General features: G+C 39.2%; 1 protein-coding gene across 4 annotated transcripts in view; it reads right to left on the reverse strand.

Annotated features, from left to right (window-relative positions):
• Positions 1-16,248, reverse strand: part of NXT2 (nuclear transport factor 2 like export factor 2) — a 72,676-nt gene that overhangs the window by 11,528 nt on the left and 44,900 nt on the right. For all 4 annotated transcript variants that reach the window (XM_048959952.1, XM_048959950.1, XM_048959949.1 and 1 more), the window contains exon 3: positions 3,371-3,500. The gene's annotated coding sequence lies outside the window, so the exon portion shown is untranslated. The remainder of the gene's footprint in view (positions 1-3,370; positions 3,501-16,248) is intronic.

Here is a 16,248-nt window from a genome sequence, read left to right on the forward strand (position 1 = left end):
AATAGCAACTAATCGTCAAGTTGTGTGCCAGTTTATGTGCATACTAACAATGATGGCACGTAATTTGTAAATTACAATAGGCTCTGTCCTCAAGGAATAGAAAGTTGCAAATGTGGGGCTGGTTTTCTGTGAAGAGCTCCAAAATGGATCCTCAGAACAATGGACCAGTAAATCTGATGTTTGCCCTACAAAAATTGGTAGAAACTATAACAAAGAAGGTAGATACTTGATTAAACATGACATATTAGAGCAGACTCAACATGGTTATTTAGGGAAAAGTTATGCTTCACAAATTTATTCGTTCTTCAAAATACCTAAGAATCACGTGGAGGCAGAGCCTTGCTAGTAAGCAGTTCTTCTCCTATGTGATTTCCTTGAACTCTGAGATTTTGCTAATCCATGGTTCTAGAATTATCGTACTTGGAAGCAGATAAATAGTTTTAATATGAAATTTTTATTTTTCAAGTTCAACTACCAATCCAAGTTATGCCAGCAGAATAGTACTCACCTGTTTTATTCAACACAGGTTTGTAGTATTTTTGCTGAAGTTTTTGATGATTAACCAAAATTAGACTGCTAGAACACTCAGCTAAATCTGTCTTCCTGAAAATACAATTTCCTTACTTAGAAAGTATCATTTGCAAAGGAAACAAAACACTGCATCTACCCCCTTCAGGTACTTTTCCTAAGCAAGCCTTCAATTTGGGTGTTTATGCCTTCCACTAGTATGGGCAGGCATAATTTCCATTTTCTGTCTATACTGTATATTGTCCAAATATTCCCTAAATAGGCATTTGAATTTAGTTCAAGTAATAACCAAGCATAATTCATAACTTCTCTTCAAAAGCCCAGTTATATTCCTAAGAGTTTCTCAGCCTTTATCTCCACTCCTGTACCTCCAGCCAACCCAACCACAAAGCCCAACCTTTTCTGTTCTGGAAAGAATGCGTAAGGTATAAATGCCAGAATGATTCACCAGCGATGATGCTGAAGTGCTATGTGGAGATCAAGCAGTTTACAGCAAGATGATTCACCAAAATATATCTGAAGATGATTTGTGGAATATGCAACTGTACTTACAATATGGAAGGGAGTTAGTTTAGGTCTTACAGACCAAATCAGCAGTAAAGGTTTAACTGTCAAAGTAGCTGGGATCAGCTATTACAACTGTGAGATGAATTAGACATATGGGGTATTTTTCATTCTGTAATCAATAATACTAACAATTAAAAGTTTTTGTTGGAAAGCTTCCCAAATAGCTCCTGGTGAGAACAATGGATTAAAACTCTACTCACAAGTAAATGGCGAATGGGATGACGTGCATATAGCACAAATACCTGTGTGGAGATACAAAGCAGCTTTAAGAGGTGACTGCTTTGTAACTTCAGTCAAATTTCCTCAAAATATCGTAATTAATAACAACTAAAAATGTATTAAGTTTACAACAACGTATTCAGCCATCTGTGTTCTACCAGTTGTTGATTTTTTTTTTCCCATCAGTTGATACTCTGTTAATTAAAAGTGTTAGCAAAGTTCTGGACGATTTCAGAATCATTGAAAAAAATAATTTTTATTGTAAGTTATTTTGATACGAGGTGAGTAATGACCACAGAATGAATGCAGAATTCATTTCTTTTCCATAATATCCTCCCATGAGGACATTATGCATTGGCACCTATGCAAAAATGAAGCCAGACTGCATAGTGCAAGGCTACTTTGCAAACCAAACTTGTACCGTGACACAGAAAATGATGAGTTTTCTGCAGTGACTTCAGTAACATGCTAAGATGAGGTCAATAGGTCCTAATTACCCCCAGTAAAATGAACAGTCCTTAGTTTTGTAAAAACTCTGAAGTTAATGTGTTTGTATTTTTCATGGTTTATAATTCATTTGCCTTTAAGACTACATAATGAACACTGACAAAATTTGAAATAGCATATCCTCTATTAAAAAAGGACAAGCAAACTGCAATGCTTTTTAATTTCTTGATTTAAAGAATGTATGTAATGTTACTCAAATCATAAACACACTTGGACTCAGCAGGTTCAAAATGTTACTGCAACAAATGCATGCTGAAGGGCAAATTCAGGAGGAAGCAGAAGGCAGCGTTCTTGCAAATTACAATAACTATTCTACCGAAATTAAAAAAACAGAGACCAAGCAGTGATCCATGACCAATGTCAGCGATTAAAATTAAACTGGTAGGTTCACTTTCTCATTTGGAGTGGTTTATCAGCCTTCCTTGATGAATGCCACACACAGCATCCTTGTTAACAAAGTCCAATTACAGCTCAAAGATTTAGCAGGTACAGCGATGTTTACCAGAAGGATTCCCTCAAGGTCATTGATTCACGCAGCACTTCAGCTTCAAGTTGGTCAAGCAATATGTTTAAAAGCTCTCATGCAACACAAAGGCATGCTGTTCTCTATGACCTTGAATCTTTCTGAGCAGTGACTGATGCTTCTGAAACATGGTACTCAAAACTTTTGTTGAAGTTATCAAATGCATAAATAATGGTAGCCATGTGTAGATAAGTTCAAGGAATTACCTCTTAAAACAAGAGAAGCAACTGACACTAGCCAAATCCAGACAGACTGTGCTTGATGTGATGCCTACAAAGTTGGATCACAACTCATTGTTTTGCCTGAGCAAGAACTGAATGAGAACTCAACAACTGGATCCACTGATTTCAGTGGGGAGCTGATCTCAGGTGCTCAGCACATTCACCCTTTGACCTATGTGCTGGATAAAAAACTAAAGCTGGATTTTGGGTTTATTACACCACAGCAAACTTAAGAAGCCCTGGTTTGGCCAGTTCACTCTCAACAAAAAAGAAATATTATTTATCTGGATAAACACAGGCAGAACTTGTGTTTGTCCCAGGAGGACTCTGAACTATGCACTGCTCCACCTCAAATTCCTGTCATACCAGAACTGGTAGAATGTAATTATACTTATCCCAGTAAACAACCCTCTTGTTTTTTAAAGAAAAACAGGTCTTGCAATATATAGAACTGACAAGCATTGGGCAGACCCACTGGGATACAGAGAGAGATCAATTACAAATTACTATTTGAACGCAATCCATGTCAGAGCACTCCCAAGGGGGATAAATAATCAGAACAGGTCAGTTCAGTGTGTCACCATGGTCGACAGAAGAAATTTTAAAATCCTATCCATTTCATTACGTAATGAAATGGTGCATGAGCTCTTCTGAAAATCCAGCCACATGTAAGTAAAAGCTGGGTAAACCTATTCGTATTGCAATGGACTCCACAGTAGCTCAAGGTAGCAAGCTGATAACTAAAATCTGTGTATGTACACATAGGTGTATTTGTATACTAGACAGAAGGGGCCCATAGCCTTACCTTTCAGACTTGTCAGGTAGTTCTCTTTGCACTTGTCCTTATATCTCAAAATTTCAGACTGAAATTCTGACAATGGCTTCAGCAGTATATTGTATCACTTTGCAGTGTAGCACCAGCTCACAGTTGTGTCCTGTATACACAAAACAACATTGCAAATATCTGTTACCAACACATGTGAATCATATAATGCACTGTACCATACACATCAGCTGACAAGAGGATTTTACATGCATCACTTGCAACACACAGCCATAGTTTATTTTAACTTGGGTGCAGCAGAACCAGTACAATCCATGATCATTTCTCATCAGGGTTGCAAGCCCTGCAGCTGCAATAGGTTGGCTGGTCCTTTTTCATGTCTCATCTAGTATTCCTCAGTTTTTAATAAAGCCTGGGAAGAAGAGAACCTCTCTTTCTGCCTTCGCATAAATTGCCCTTAAGTAGCCTGACCGTGTTTTGGGGAAAAACTCCATATCTAAAATATTGGGAATCGTGCACTTTTGCAGCACTGGTATTAATAAGCCCAGTTCTAGACCTCACTCTACAAGACATTTATTAGGCTCAAAGATGAAAGAAGAGCACATCAGTTCAGAATTCAGTTAGCACTCTGTTTTCCAGACCTACAGAAAACTAGAAGGAAAAATATTAGCTACAACACAACTTTTTAACCTGTTCTAAATTGCACTATGTGTCTGTCAGGATCTGAGAGAAAGACACTGTCCAGCTTTTTCCCTTCCTTCTGTCCCTGATGGAGTATCTGATATTTATTCCTTTTATGTGTGTTTATAAATCCTAAACAGCCTGAGTACTATTACACGTCACAAAGAATTTACTTGTAAATCACACTATTCCCAGTTTGTTCCGTGTTGCTTCACTTGTGGAAAATCTGGTTCTATAGGTAGGCAAATTCATATGAAACTCTGACTCTGTTTAACAGGAAAGTTAAGAAATCCTCCAAAAAAATTGATATTCTTCAACTAGAAATAGAATCATAGAATCAATCACTCAACAAAACAAACAAACAGACCCTGCTTATATATTAGTTCTACATTCCACATATGATTTCTTAAATCCAAACACATGTTTTTTGGAGCCAGTGAAATTCTTGGAGGCAACAGGAGGCTTTTAACATTAGAATGAACCTAAGGAAAGAGCTAATGCAAGCATTGGGTTTAGGTTATCTCAATAGATGTGCACTTTGCTGCCATGTTTTTGTGGCTTTAGCTAAGTTTGTCTCTGCTTTTCATTTACTTTCCTTCTGAGGTTCACAGGAAAGTTATAAAGGCTGTATAAATAGAAATGATCAGAATTGTTTCTGATAAACACTGCCATGCATTGATATTTCTTTTCTGTAGGGTGAGGGTATAATCCAAATACAAGTAAATCCATATTAAACGTGACACCCTTCTACATGTTTTACTGCTAGTATCTGAGTTTCCACTAGTAAAGGCTGAAAATACCAAGCCTGTGCAATCTGGATCTGGGGCTGTTGTGCAATTCAGCTCTGCAAAGCCTTCCAAAGTTCCACCTTCTTCTAAGTAATTCTGCTGTGTTTTTCAAAAGGCTGAGAAGTGAACTATTACCTGTTTTCATGACCTAAAGGATTCCTTAGGTCATGACACCCATAAAACAAAAGCTACAAATATACTAACTAAATGGACAGTAGGCTATGGAATAAATGTAAAGCACAGAATTGTTTTGTGTTTGCTTCACTCTTGGATCTATCTGGCAAAGGCTGCCTATTTTAAGAAGTTCCCACAGGTCCAATAGCAGGCAGGCATAACAAGAGTTGGAAAATCAGTTTCTTTTCCACTGATACCCTCAATAAAATCAGCTTTATTATTATTATTATTTAAAGTTAGAAAGACAAGAAAGCGTTTGTGAACAAATTTTAATCTGTCTGAGGCAAAACCCAGTTTTCCTTTGTATTTTTGGTGTTTCATTGTTTCCATTCCTTGCAAAAATTTTTCCTCTTTGAGAAGCAAAGAGTCTTTTTCCGAGAATAGATCAGGTCAGTTTGTAGCATATTCTGACCTAAATTTACAACTGGCTTAGACTTAAATGCTGGGCATCCTTAGGTAGGCCACTATGTAATATTTCTCCAGGCCTGTGACCATTTAGGGAATCATTTTGCAGTAAGGAGTCATCTACTTCCATCTGGAAGTAAACCGATTTACCACTTGATTTTATTTTATTTTTCATGGAGAGTTTGAACAGTGGCTCTGTGGCCAGCTGACCTGGCACAACAGCTCTGCAGTTAAGGCAGTGGAGTTGGAATTTGGAAAGAATGAAGAATGAAGCCCACTGTTCTCTCTTTGGGAATGTGGATAGCAAAGACTGCTTATGAAAGGTACCTCACCTGAAAAATCTGGCTTATATAAATATCTCTCATGTGCCAGTACTTTCCAACAGAAGGAAAGTCTAATTTTATGTAGATTGATTAAGTTCTCAACAGAGTATAAACAAGTAAATTATTCTAGGGATATATAATGGAATTGTTTTATCCTTTATATGGATTATAACACATAGATTGGAAAACAGTCAAATTTCATTGGCAAAGCCAGCACATCTATTTTTACCTATTGAGTTACTTGTCACTTGTAAATCATGGAGGAAAAGATGTTGTATTGGACTTTGCAACCTGCTTCTCTTATCCTAACCGTCTGGTAACTCACATTCTATAAGCTTCATCTGTATTTTCCCTTTGCATCTTAATGAAATTAACAAACTAAATCAGTTCAGTATATTAATTCTATACAAAGGATTCACTTTTTTTTTTTAAAGTTCCTGGAGAAGGAGAAGAAATCTTTACTGAAACAGATTTGTCCTCATCTTGTCTATTTCTGTGGCCTTTTGCACAGGCAGAGTGAGGCCAGAGAAATGCACAAATGCCAGGAACCACCTAATGAACCACAACAGAGCAATCACAGCTGCAAGAAAGAACCCAAGAGACAAAATACAGCATTATCACCCCCCAGAATTGACTCGTGTACCTTGTGCTTCACAAATAAATGTATTTGAAGAGAGATGATTGAAAAGCAACCTGCTGACAGTGGAACATTTGGTCTTGAGATATAAGGACACTGACTACAGAAAGAAGAAACAGAAATAATTTTTCATTTCTTCTTCTGTTTTCAGTACTCAGATAATATTGATCGTTCTTGACAGATACACATCTCAGCAGATGGTGGGAAACAGTTATTATTCCACAGAAATGGTCCATTACTTTACAGTCTGTAATTAACATCTTACAGTGTGCTTCCTGGGAGGAGGCTGTTCCAAAGAAAGCTTTAACACGTTGTCTCTTCCAGAATGCTTTACAAATAAATGCAAGACTGTGAGGAATATTCACTGAGAGTAACTGATAAAATGTTTCCTCTTTTTTCACATAGGTATTTGAGAAGGTGAAGCATTAGGAATATTTTCTTTCTTTTTAATGAGGCAACACCAGTTGTTTGATAAATAAGCACACTGCTCAGTGTTGAATGAAACCTACACTAGGTTCTGAATTTGTACTAAAATCCAGAACCAAAAGAAACTATTTTGACCTGCGTGCCCTGACGTCATTGGCAATGCATGGCACTGCTGTAAATGCAGGGTTTTCTAACAGTAGAGTACCAGGACTGTGCTACACTGTGCTCCCTAAAACTGCCATAGTCCAGAGGGAAACTGCAAAAACAACGGCAAAACTCCTACTGGCTCCAACAGAAACTGGATCTTGCTTAAATATCAAATGGGAAATAAATTTCCTTCAAAATGCAACTTAAATCACTACCTGAGTTACACAGTTTCATTGCTCGAGCTGCAGTTTTAGCAGATATCTTGGCTAAATGTCAAATAATTCCATCAGCTCTTCGAAGGCAAATATAAGACAGTATCTGAAACAGTTTCCCCAAGCACCATTCAATTAACCTACTTGGCCAGAAGGTGATGCAAAAATCAATATTGTGTAATAGATGCTTGTGTTTCAGATGAAACCAATCAATAGGAATCAGAGTAATTTCAAATTAATGACCAACATACACAAAGTAAAAATATCAGGCAATTTAGGTACCAATGTGCTGTAACTTAAAATAGCTCTATTATTTGGTGTGGGATATTCCCCTAGTTACTATTGTATTAAACTCATCATGACTTCTCTTAACAGAAAAAATAAATAATTACTGGCATATTAGGAGAACTCACAAAACAGGTGTGAGATCCCCCGGTTGGACCTGCAACAGCTGTTAATGGGAAGTGTGCATTTGGTTTGCTCTGTGTATATCAGTTTGAATAGACCTGAACATTTGGCATTTTTCTGTTTGTTTTTCACAAGCAGTTTCTCTCTCTATTCCTTCTAGCCACGAACATGCACATTCAGACAGAAACAACAGGGCACTCAGCCCAGAGCCCAAAGGATAAATGTGGGTATCAGAGGGACTGTTGCTCTGTATCTGCAAGTGGTTCAGGAAGACCTTAAGCGTGTCCATGAAACATATACAAATAAACAGAGCTGACTGAACAGTATGAAAAGTTTCTACCCACATGCCTGTTAACAGAAGGCTTGTCAGTAATAAAGAGGAACAAAATGAGCTGATTCCAACTTGTGCTTTATACTAGGCATATATCCTCCAATAAAGCTTACTGAAGTAAGACACAGGGCATGCAGAAGGACTTCCAGTGCCAGTTCCCAGTTCCACGAGATCAGTGGCACACTTCTGGCCAGCTGCTTACATCCCTTTGGCTGCAATAACAATTTGCTTTCCAGCAGTGAGGTGTACCAGTAACTTATTTTCTACACTAGATAGATAAGATAAGGGTAGAAGAGAAATGTTTTTTCCAAACGGATAAGTCCAGAATAGTAAATAAGGGATTCTCTGCATGTAAGTTTTCCATTTTTGTAGGACAATGTGAAGGCAATCCACTCTCTACGCCTCTTTTGAAACTGTCAGCGTAGCCTTGGGACACCACAGAAATACTGGAGCTGCCAGATGCCAGTGTTACACTAAGCTTTCTGCTCATCTGTGCTATCCAGTGATCAAATGGCAAGCCTGACATCTTTGAGAGTGAGGACTTGCATGGAGGATCCCATCTACTCTTCTTTTTTTCCAAATATTCTTAGCTCTCTGCCAGACCAGAGGTAAAACATAAGATCTGACTGTGTGCCTCCCTGCCTCCAGATGTTTCAAGGGATATCCACTAAAACAGCAACGCTTGTCCCCCCAAAAAAGTAAGAAGCCCTTAAGAGGCAAAGCTTCCTTTTTACCTCTGTTCTCTCCCAGGTCCTCTCCAGGCTTATTGATGGAAACTCAAAGCTAGGTCAATACATACACATAACCTCCCAGCCCAATGTATTACCTTTGATATACATATGACCTAATCTATTTTTCTATTGACAAGCTGTGACCTTTGGAATGGATCTCTTTTAACACAAAGTATGTGAATCTTCCCACAACATTTTTACTATGTTTATCAAGTATTTGATAGAATTAATTTGCATTCCCACTAGAGTTATTAATAATAAATTCTGTAATGATTCACCAAAGACCACGAAACCCAATTATCAGTTCCCATGATTGTGCTAGCTTGACAATGAGGTATTTTCTTAAAAAAACAAAGGTATGTATGGGGGAAAGTCAAATTATGAGTGATTTATAGCAACATTTCTGATTTTATCACCAAACTGCAGAGAAAAGTAAGCATTCGGAAAAAACAAATCCTAAGACATTTATTACATTTTTTGCACTCCTTCAGAATTTGTACCAAAGGGAGGGAAGTTTGTAAAGTATCTTTAAAAATATTATTCTTCTAAGGCACCACTCTCTTGAGAATAGGTTTAAGGATGGACATGAGGACGAGACCAGTCAGAATCCACCCTGAGGATTTCCTAGGTGACCTTCGGATTTATCTATCGAGATTATTCTGCAGGGATACTGAGAGAGATTCTTTCCTCATAGGCACTAAAACAGATCAGTTAATAGGATGATTCAGAAACTGATAAAAGGTTACAGAGTCTTACACTGATAAACTTCCAGACAAATCCATCCAACTTATTGAGGGACCTCAGTGGCATTTATTATTGATCCTAATTTAGTTCTCAGAGAGTAAACAATTTCATCAGTAGTGGTTCAGCCCTTGCTCCACCTGGCACAGCATCCCAGTCAGGAAAACAAGGAGACAAGGTTAGTGACTTGTAATTAAAAAAGCTTTCTCTGCTCCTGTACAACTGTACAACAGAAATATAGAAGACAAAGTACAGGGAAAGAGAACATCTCCTATAGTCACATTTAAAAAAATCAAAATGAACATACTCACAGAATTATTACAGGCCATGTCTCTAAATTCTCTATTCGCAATCACTGTAAAACCTCTCCCTCCTATTTAAATTCCAACACTTTAACATACAAATGTGCAAAAAAAAAAAAAAAAAAAAAAAAAGGTTTCCTTAGGACAGAGAAGCTGGTAGAAGAGCCATCAAAACAGCCAAGAATAAACCAACGTGCCAACCCCACGTTGATTTATTCCAGAGCAATGCACCTGGACCCTCCAGCTGTCACACATATTCCATCTGGAGCAGCAGCTGTTTGCTCAATAGCTGTCATATTAACTGACACAAACAATTGGCTGTTAAATTTGTCATCAGCGAAAAATGGGAAATGTTACATTTTGTTCCTGTCCTTGGGTTTTGGTCATTTTTTCTTACATAGCACGAATCCTGAATGGCAGTTGGTGCAGCTGAGTATTCATAACCATAGTCAAACTTACAGATCCCGCAGCATCTCCAAAAAGGTCAGGTTCAAGGTACTTCACTGGTTGCTATGGATACTACGTAAGGAGGAGTGGAAAGCAAAGTTTAACTCATCAGATTATGTAGCAAAGAAGATGGAAGGATCCGGTCAGATTCCCAAGAGGCCGAGAACATGAAAGTAACAAATACATTTTATACAAGTTATGGCGGTGAAGAGAGACAGAAATTTTGGATCATGGAAAGTATGGAAGATGTTACACCAGCGGGGGCTGGGGAGTGACCTAAGAGAGTCACAGCTGCGGGGAAAGAACAAACATGTTTATTGGAAATGCTATTAGGGAACATTTTGCACAAAGCGGTGGAATTTGAATGCTGGATGACTGAAGTTATTACAGAGTTGAGCAATGGGGAGGACTGCGGTGTTACTGCCTGCGAAGAAGATGTTCAACAGGAAATGAAGCAACATCGTGTGATAGCAGAGTGCTTAGAAACAGAGAGGTAGATTTGAAAAACTTCAGAGCGTGGGCAAACTTTGAAGGTGAAGGCTGATGAAATCACCATACAAACGTGTGTAACAAGAAAACGTGGAAATTAAAGAGTCGTGTAATATCTCCAAAGAAAGGAGAGAACAGAGGTGTACCTATCAAAAGAGATGTTTTATGAACTGTAAGAGATAAGTACCTGGAGCAAATGTAATAAAAAAGGTAGATAAGTAGATCTAGGCGCATCCTGAAAAAATTGCTTTTAACATACATTCCAATGGGAAATAATAGAATCAGTAGAGCACATAATGGATGGGGAATCTAGTTAGCAGAGGTAGTACCTGCCAGACAATTATCCACCTAATTACTTCTTTGCATCTATTGCATGTGGCGAAGGAGAATTTGGAATGAATGAAACTACTCAGCGTGTGAACTTACACTGCACAAACAAACAGAACAGCAACAGCCACCAAAATTCTCTCCCAAAACCCTTTCCTCTAACACCATGCACTATCAGAAGCACAAGTGCTTTATGAAACTCTGGGCAGAGTGCTCAGCTATACAAACAGAACTGCCTTCCCACTGAAAACGACCTGCTTTCCTCTCAGCTGTAGGCACCCACAGTTTGCTGATGCTTCACAGCATTTCAGATTTGCTTACCTTTTTGGACTAAGCCAAAGGTTAAAAAACAAGAGATAGACCATTTGTGTGGGCTTTTTTATGTTTTTATTTTTTATTTTTTTATTTATTTATTTTAAGGATTCTTTTTGGATTAACAGTGTGGACTTACAAAATAAGTTGCCCAAAATGTTATCCTTCCCAAAATGGGATCTGATTAAACATAACTAAGCTCAAAAAATCTTTAGAGGACCTGTGATGCAAAGGAACAAAACCAAAAATAAAACAAACACAGATACTGATGTCATTTAAAAAAAAAAAAAGCCTTCTATGGAACTTAGGTTGACTGATGTCAATGTTTACATTCACCGAGTATAGAGAAAACAGACAGAGAAACAAGGAAACCCAGACGTCTTCAGCTGACAGCACTGTTCCTCTGTCGCCGACAGGCGGCCCTTTAGCTGCAGCCGAGCAGCCGCTGCACAGCGGGCACCGCAGAGATGGCAGCGCAGCGCCTTTCCGCACTCCAGCAATGATTTATAGGGTCAGGCATGGGCTACGCATTCTTAGACTACCAAGCAGTATATGGTTTGTGACTGAGGTCAAACAGCGGGGTAACATTTAGTCATCACATGTCAGAGTAAAGTCTAAAGGACAAAATTTGGTGCAATATATTTACTTTCTATCGCTGGAGAAGGAATTTTAGTTTGAAAGAGGAAGGAGCAAAGAAGCAGAAGGTGTACTTGTAAACATGTGGTACCAGAGCTATATGCCCATATTTAGCTGTGCATACTAGCGTGGCTTTCAGTTGTCTGCACATTCCTTTTTCATGTACCAGCCACCCCACTACTGAAACAAGATGCTGGAGTGTAGGTGTTGGGAATGTATTTCCACAGAACTTCCAGAACTTACAGCATGTTTATTCCGCTCAGATATTTTGCAGAGTTAAAGCTTTGAAGATGTGATGGATAAGAGTTTAAGAAGCTTAGAGCCCTGAGACAAAGCTTGAAAGCTGTTCTTAAAAGCAGGGTTTATTCCTGGTGACCACCATAGCAAAGTGCTTGGGCTTCTCCGCACCACCTGCACAGTCTGCACAACTACCAATAGGACCCTACAGTAAAAACAAGTACTTTCATTCCAAGCATGGCACTTTGTAACTGAAAAAGCAAAAGAGTCAGCAAGCTCAGGGAGCTTGATATGAAAAGATATGAAAACAAAAGAAAACAACATAAATTTGAAAGTAACATGGTAATAAATGTTCTCCATGCATTGGACAGTACCTCAGAGAATCTCAGAATACACGATCAAAGCAATAGTATAGGAAGATAGCCAAAAGTGAAAGCAGTACCCAAAAAGTTAATTTTTATATTCACAGATATTTGGAACAATTCTGTAGAATTGGAATGAGTGCTTCCGAGTTCTCTCTCAGTTTAAGCAGAAAGACAAATAGGTAAAATGACAGTACACATCTTGCTCAGGAAAAGACAAAATACACATTCACAATGATCATTTAAAGCAGGTTCTGGAGTATGCAGTAGATGAATATGGAGAGGGAATTTTGGCAGTGTTCACAGCAGATGCCCTGGGCATTGAGGGCTGTTGAGAACTAAATTTAAATTTTGTCTTCGGTCTTCTTTGAAGTCTTCCACACGCATTGAGGACATGCTTCTATTCCTCTTATCACAGAGGGTTCTGCAAGAAAAATGTCTTCCCAGCACCTTAACTTCAGTGACCACACCAGTGTTCTGCCAGAATGAATAGCACAGCCATTGGTGCTGAGAGCAGCGCTCCCTGGTGCATTCAGCAGTATTCTATATTCAACTACCACCGTTAGCATTAGTGTCAGCTGCTTCCTGGTTGGTCTCATTTGAGAAAGGAGACAGGAACGTGCACCAGGGACGTGTTCTAATTTTTATTTTTAGAGAGATCTTCACGACCTTGAACAACCATCAAGAAAAAGAAGAACCCAGTGTTGTAAACAAGCTGAACTAGAAATTCTAAGGTAATTGCATCACTCAGGCAATAGAGGCAAGGAACTGCAAAGGCTCTGTGAGGTAAAATGCTTGGTGCTTCCCACTTCCATTTCTGTGCTGGCAGAGTACCTCTCCTGCAGCCACTCACTGGCCTCACTCTGTGACACACCTCAGTGCCACCGCTTTACCAACATCTTCCACTCCTGAGACCCCACATAAGTAGATCTGTAATGTTACAGAATCCCAAAGCAAACAGATGAGAAATTCTGACTTCTCTCAAATCCCAGTGTAGTCTTGAACTATAGTGGTAACTTGCTGATTTAGAGATCCTAGAAAGAACGATGTTTTGTTAATCCCTTCAGGTAATTCTAAACTTTCTTACAGCATCATACTGGGTTACAGCCTTTAAGTGCTTAAGTGGCAAAAGGCAATATGCTTAAAAAGCCTGACATGGAGTACATCAGCCTCCAGATAAATTCCTGTGAATGTTACCCATGATATACACAAAGTCAACTGAATACACCAGCACACAAGTGTGGGTGTTTTATGGACACAAAGAGTAAAGTAAAATAACATGATTAAGGATTTCAGGCTTAGAGTGGGTGCATGCCTACTTCTCTGAGAATACAAAATTATGGACAAAAAGTAATTTATTCACAAAACCAGCACTGCTGCTTTCCTGGATAATGCCATAACATGTGGGCATATCAGTCAAAGCCCGAACTGCATGACATGAGCAATATGTTCTGCTGGCTGCCCCCTTCCCTCTACCCATTGTCTAAAAAAGGAGGAATCTGATAAAAACAGGTGGACTACTTGTGGTAATGGGATGATGACATTTCAAATAACTTTAGTTAGATTTTCAACCTATTTATTCCACAAGTTGCTTAGAAGTCACTATACTACTTTTTTAATGTGTTTTACACTACATTCACAGGCAGGCTATATCTTGGATAGGCTATTTTGGAAAAACTGTAGCTGAGAAAAGAAACTGTGCAATAAGATAAGCCCTTGAATAATAACAGATTTGCTGTGCTTTGAATTGAAGGCTGAATCTGCTGATTGCATCCCCAGGCTGGCCTGACCTCTCTGCAATGTCAGACATCTGTTATTGCAGGGGCTCTGGAATCTCACAGGTTTACTTGCCACAACACACTTGCCACGATGAAGCACACAACTATTCCAAATACACAGACATGTATCTCTTGTTTGCACTGGAGGACACGCAGTCCCTCAAAACTCATGCAATAAGGCTGCATCCTAACAGAGGAGAGGATGTGTCTGCCCTGAAAGAAGCCATGGACAGCATGAGAAAGTTTCAATTTGCAGCCCTAAAATGTCCTTTTGTATCTGTAAGACCAAACATGGAAGTTTAAACAGACAAAACAACCTGGACACTGAAAGAGAGAAAACATTCTGTGCTGCTACATTATTGTAAATCTTGAAATCAAAGTAATGACTCCCTGAACTGGAAATCATCTTCTGTAGTACAGTCTATTTTGATTTATTCCCTCATGATGATTAAAGTTAGTAGTCTCTGTACAAGAAGTCTCATGATGAAGTTGGAAGATGACAGAGCGCTAACGGTGAGGACCAACTTGTTGTCTGTGTCTGCAACCGCAATTTGCCTGTCATATCATTGCTTCTACTTCTCAGTATTTCAATTATTGAGACACTTATGGAAAGGAAAAGCAGATCTCTCTGCAGATGAGAGCAATACAAGGAAACAGCATTTTTCACGCTGCTCCAGGAAGGAACCCTCCCAGCAGTTGCCCAGCACAACGGCTGTGCTACAAGCTTCTCCACTTTGCAAAGACTGCTTAGCAGTTCAGTTTAAAAACTGAAGTGTGATCTGCTTCTGCTTCTTGCTCTTTATCTTGATAATTTGTCAGGAGAGCGTTCTATGTCTTTCTGTGGATTCTTTTCACTTCCTTTACTTAACTTCGCAGCTCCTTTAGGGCTTTGTCTTCCCAGCTTGCCTTCTTATGGAAATTTCACAACATCTTCCTCTCTTCTTTGCAGGACCCTCTCTGCTCCGCTTCATTCGCTTGTAAAAAATTCTGTATTTCATTTACACGGAAAATAAAAGGCTGTGGGGAGACCTAATTAGGTACTTGCAATATTTAAAGGGAGGCTTTAAAAAGGAGGCAAACAACCTTTTACATGAGTAGATAGCAATAGGACAAGGGGAAACTAAAGGAGGGAAGATTTAGATTAGATGTGAGAAGGAATGTTTTCACTTAGAGAGTGGTGAGGTGCTGAAACAGGTTGTCCAGAGAGGCTGTGGATGCCCTGTACCTGGAGGTGTGCAAGGCCAGGTTGGATGGGGCACTGGGCAATCTGATCTAATGGCTGGCAACCCCAGCTGCAGCAGGGGGGTGGGACTTGATCTTTGTGGTCCCTTCCAATCCATGCCATTCTATGATTTCTTCCTTCTTTCCAACATGTATTTGCTTGTATCTTAGATACAGTTATCTAAATGTGCCCCTTAGGAGTCAAATGATCTGTGGGTTTTTGTTAATACCTTTTTAGCTATAGGAATTCTCAGCAGCAGATGGCTGAATGACAGCCATTGTTGGGTTTGATCACACTGAAATGCCACGTGAATAATGAAAATGGCCATTCCTGAAGATCCACCTTGCCAGATGTGTCTACATGATGATAAAACAAGGAACACCTTCAGAAGGAAGAAAACTGCAAATATGACAATTAGAGAAGGTAAAAGGTGATGCATGAGTGCGTGCATGGATGGCCAGTAAGAGCTAGAGCTGCACTGCCCACTGTTGGGATACACAGAAAGCAAGAAATGAAGTAGGACCAGGAGAAGGAGCAGCAACAAAAACATGATCTCAGTGATATCAGCAAAATGAAGCTCCTACACTCCATCCCTCCTCAGTGATCACCATATGGGCTCTGGCTGCTGACAGCACCTGTGTGGGGCAGAGCTTTTGCTATGGAGGCCCAGGCAGTAAAGACAGCAATATTTTTCTGGATGCTTTTAAAATTTGGGCCAGTGTTAACTACTGTTTACAGATACGGTCACACTAAGTCAGACAGCACCTAAAACCAAACAACCTT

The sequence above is a fragment of the Lagopus muta genome, chromosome 13 (assembly GCF_023343835.1).
Source record: "Lagopus muta isolate bLagMut1 chromosome 13, bLagMut1 primary, whole genome shotgun sequence".
In the NCBI taxonomy this organism is placed as follows: domain Eukaryota; kingdom Metazoa; phylum Chordata; class Aves; order Galliformes; family Phasianidae; genus Lagopus; species Lagopus muta.